At 39.7% G+C, this 5056-nt stretch overlaps 1 long non-coding RNA gene across 2 annotated transcripts; it reads left to right on the top strand.

Moving 5' to 3' along the window:
- LOC109832430 lies at nucleotides 1868-3484 on the top strand. 2 transcript variants are annotated; one of them, XR_002244766.1, is made up of 4 exons: nucleotides 1868-2352; nucleotides 2470-2723; nucleotides 3033-3172; nucleotides 3345-3484. It is a non-coding gene; the product is annotated as an uncharacterized LOC109832430 (long non-coding RNA). The 2 variants fall into 2 exon arrangements; XR_002244765.1 differs by having other exon boundaries at nucleotides 2470-3172.

The following is a 5056-nucleotide window of genomic DNA, read 5'->3' as shown; positions in this document are numbered from 1 at the left end:
TGGTAAGCATCATATCCGAGCCGTATCCGGACCGAATGCACCCTACTTGGAACACTTTACGAGATGGCAGTTAATTCGATGACTTCACTGGTTTCTTCATCTTTGCTGAAGTCGAAGTGGCAAATATAACTACGACAAGAACATCCAGCCATAACTACCTTCATTTTTGTCGTAGCTATAATTGTAACAATAATAGTATACAAATATGTTTAAGGGCTTGATGTCGATGGCTCTTATATTTCTTAATGCCTAAAGCAACTGGGGCATTGTGGTTATGCTTTTAGGACTTCATCTTTCCATCTGGGTAATTCTACAGGTGCATGTTGACATTGAGATGACTGGTTAATCATCTTCATGAATGGGAAGCAAAATACAGAAGTAGGAGTGATTTGTACACTTAAAGCTCGCAAAATCGAGTGCCGGGTGAGTTCCCCAAGATTGCAGTGTTTTTCCATTGTCGCTCATGAACATTCCTTTCCTTTAAATCAACTTATCCAGAAAACATCGTATTGCCTGTGAGCTGCACTTCTTTTTATTAACAAATCCACCCTCTTGTTGCAGGACTTGCCACCGGAGCGAGCTTTTGCCGATTTTGTTCTCTGCAATCTGGTTCTCCACCTTGTGATCATGAACTTCCTCGGATAGAACTACATTATTATCAGTAGGAAAACGTCGACGAGTGTCTCTTTTCAATGAGTTTGTCTAAGATGTCATGATAATAGCAGAAACGCCATAGTCCTATGTTTGAAGACCGCAGCAATATGTATTAGGTCTTATCAGTTTTCGGATATGTCCATTTATAGTACTCTCATAATCATATACCTAGTTGAAGATTGTACTTTTGCCTCTCTCATTTCTCAGGATCTCGACTTATCTTTAATCATTTTGATGGTCGTGTGTCTTGATGAATGGTGTATTCAACTTGAACTCGAGATTGAAGTTCTTATTTATTTATGATGTCTGATATTGTGCGGGAACTAAGTATGCAGGCTTGAGGATGTTTCGGTCTCTTTGGAGATTCTTTCCCTTTTAACGTTTTTGAAGAGCTCAGTTAGTTAAGGAAGCTGATTATTATTGTGGAATTGATTTGGATAATAGGCATATCCGCCAAGTCCGCCCCATGGGTTCTTTTCTTCACCGGTGGCATCAGGTTCCCGGCTCATCCTTACATGTGGGGACCTCAGGTGCTCTTCATTTGTATCGTTTTTTGTGTTTTTGTCATGCTTTATGCTAAACACTGAGAGTTTACACTAGCAACTTTTAGTTTGGAATGAGCTAACAGATGACTTGGAGAGAGCTTGATTTTTAGAGTAACAGTGGGTTCAGTTTGTTTCTTGGAACTAGGGGTGCTAAACCGTATCGTAACCGTATCCGTTAGGATACGAATATGGTTACTCAAATCTATAACCGATAGGATATGGTTACAAGTATGGTTTTGTAGTGAAATATCCGTATCCGAAATGTCCGAATGCACATTAGTCATATTCATACGATAGTTTCGATTCTTAAATTATGGATTTGTGGTTAATTTTGATAATCAAGATGTCTAATCTTAGCTTTTTAGCTATAATGAACATATTAAGGATCTCTTTCGTTTCACATGAACTATGTTTATCTCAATATTATCTAGTTTTCTCATATTCGTTTTGTATCCGCATGCATATTCGCTTATATATCCGCATCTATATCCGTAACCGTATCCGATTTTAGCGGATATGAATTTTTTTTACCGAGATATATCTGTATCCGTATCTGAGATGTGTAAGCGGATATGGATATGGTAAGCATCATATCCGAGCCGTATCCGGACCGAATGCACCCTACTTGGAACACTTTACGAGATGGCAGTTAATTCGATGACTTCACTGGTTTCTTCATCTTTGCTGAAGTCGAAGTGGCAAATATAACTACGACAAGAACATCCAGCCATAACTACCTTCATTTTTGTCGTAGCTATAATTGTAACAATAATAGTATACAAATATGTTTAAGGGCTTGATGTCGATGGCTCTTATATTTCTTAATGCCTAAAGCAACTGGGGCATTGTGGTTATGCTTTTAGGACTTCATCTTTCCATCTGGGTAATTCTACAGGTGCATGTTGACATTGAGATGACTGGTTAATCATCTTCATGAATGGGAAGCAAAATACAGAAGTAGGAGTGATTTGTACACTTAAAGCTCGCAAAATCGAGTGCCGGGTGAGTTCCCCAAGATTGCAGTGTTTTTCCATTGTCGCTCATGAACATTCCTTTCCTTTGCAGCGTATGATGCCTCCCTCCGTATGGAACACCGCCACCGTCAATTGTCATGCATCCTCATCGAGTGTATGCTCGTCCATCTGTTCCACCGGTATATTCTTCAACCGAAGAGAATATGAGATCCTGTGCTCAAGAATATTTGTTTTTGTGGTTCTTTAAGTTCAGAATGCCACTACCAATTTGCTTCTGTCTATCAATATTCGTATAGGGTTCTCACCAGTGAAGTCCTTAAGCTACGCCTTCTCCAAATAACAATGCTGAGGCCTCTGTGAGCTCCCTACTAAGATTTCGCAATCAATGGTTATGTATGACATCAGATTCACACGTGAAATGAGCAAGGAAAAAAGCCCCATCCAGGGCTCAAAAGGAAGTTTAGGCAGTTTGAATATGATCACAGGCAAGAGCAAACAATAATCCTGGTAAAACATCGGGGGCCTCGGCCAATGGAGGCTTCTCTCAGAGGTATGGTCCGATGCTTGCACAGGAATTTTGATTTTTACTAACCAGTTCCTCTGGGTAGTCATACTCCAGCAAGTCTTGCTGATCCTATCATTAAGGAAAACTAGTGTCAACACCGTGCAAAGCACGGCATATTTTTTCCGCTACAGAATCCCGGTTTTAACTGCTACAATATTGAATTTTTTGAATTGCTACAGTAACATTTTTATCAAAACGTCGCTTTATCCAGTTTCGTTTTGCTACAGTAACAATGCTACATAAAAATCCTACTGTAGCATGAATAATGAATCTTGGGTTCTCCCATTTGTATAGAGGAGTAGATGTGGCTTTTGCAGCGGCGAAAGTGGACGTGAAGATTCGAGCGAAGGAAGTGCTGTGAATTCGCAAGACATAAGATCCATTATACATGTTCTTTTATGCATATGCCATGATGAGTCCAGAAAGCCAAGCAGGTAATTTGTACTGTCGACCAACCAATCTATTTCCCCACCTTGAATCCGAAGTATTCCAAATTGAGCTTTGTTATCTGCAGTCTCTAAGACAGATGCATCTATTGTAAAGCTAGCGGATTGAAAACTGACGGCTATTTATTGTCTAGATTTTTTTTTTTTAAATGTTGTACAGGATTCTCAACCGAAGACATCTGGTGCTCGATGCTCGTGTGACGACCGTAGGGTATGCATTTTTAAGTTAGCATCCCACATCCCTCTTATGTAGTTGATAAACTTATCAATGCATCAAATTTGACCGTAGGGTATGCTACGACCCCATCACCAATTCTTCTCATTAACTTAGAGATTTCATTGTAAAGGAAGAAAGTTGGGAACTTCTTAGAAGAGAGCGGTAAAACTTGGGGACGTGTTTGCCAAATTGATGAGAGCTCAAATTTGACTTTATACCACTAACGAATTAAGCGGTGTAAAATCCCTACGCAGTCACTGACGAATCGAGCAAATAAGTAGTCCAAGAACACCAAGAACTAATCTGCAATTCCCAAAATAATAAATTCTAATTCTATTGATAAATTCTTCGAAGTTTTCAATCACAAAAAAACATAATAAAACCCTAATATTTGGCTGGCCTTAAACAGCCTTTGTTTTGGCTTAATAACAAATCATATTTGTAAACAAATTCCTACTCCTAAACAATTTCCTATTTCCTAACCAATTGCTATTTGCCTAAACAATTCCGTACTGCCTAGACATTTCTCTACTTCCTAAAATAAATCATATTTATAATCAAACCAAATCCTATTAAGACTTGGATTCCTTCATTATGTAGTTTATTGTAATTACGCACTGGGCAAGCACGATCACTCCCACGCACCAATGGCTCCGAAATCATATCATTCTCCCCTCATTCGAGACTACACTTGTCCTCAAGTGTAAGATCAAGAAACCTCTCCTTGAGCTCATCTTAGTCTTCTTACGCAGCCTCGTCCTTCGTCAACCCCTTCCAAATCTTCTCTGGAATCGTCAAAGATTGCATCAAGCCCATCTGTAGCCCTTTGATCATATTTTATCTTCTAACACACATCACGCTCCGTTACTTTTGCCTTCACCATTGCCTTTAGTCCTTCCTAATAGAAAGATACTTCACCCTGATACACGTCCAAAGTCAACCTGAATGGTGTGAAAATGAGATAGAATATCGTCCCTCAAGCCTGGTACTCTAGGAATATATATGTGGCTCTTGTAGAAAAATAGCCCATCTCGAAACTCATATCTAAGTATCCTTGAGTCTCCTTGCCCAACCCATCACAAATATCCATAGCTCGCTCATCCAACTTCACAGCCTGACGAATACGATCCCACACTCTCCAATCAGCGCTACTAATGGCATGTAAGCTCGCCACCACCTTGCTACATACCAACCACAACATTAGACTACCCTACTTCTGAGATAATGCATCGACAACTCTATTCTCCTTCCTGGGCTGATATATAATGTCAAACTCAAAGCTTAGAAGCTTACTTCTACTATTTGGAAGTAATAATCTTCTCCTCCAACAAGTGCTTCAAAACTTGCTGATCCTTCTTGATCTTGAATTTTCTTTCCAATAAATATTGCTTCGAAACCTTCATGACATGCACGACTCTAAATATCTCTCGAGCATAAGTTCTTCAAGCCCTCTTCTGCGGTCCCAATTCCTTTGACATATAAGCTATCGTACTCTTATCCTGCACCAAAACCGCTACTATATGCTCACCACTAGCATCATCATGTATTTCAAACTCCTTCAAAAAATTCAGTAAAGCAAGCACCAAAATCTGAGACGTCGACCTCTTCAAATCTTTAAAAACTATTGCGACGGCGGGCGGATGACGGGCGGGCGA

The sequence above is a fragment of the Asparagus officinalis genome, chromosome 3, assembly GCF_001876935.1.
Source record: "Asparagus officinalis chromosome 3, Aspof.V1, whole genome shotgun sequence".
Lineage (NCBI taxonomy): Eukaryota > Viridiplantae > Streptophyta > Magnoliopsida > Asparagales > Asparagaceae > Asparagus > Asparagus officinalis.
The sequence above is the reverse complement of the archived record's forward strand: the minus strand, read 5'-3'. Positions and strand labels throughout refer to the sequence as shown.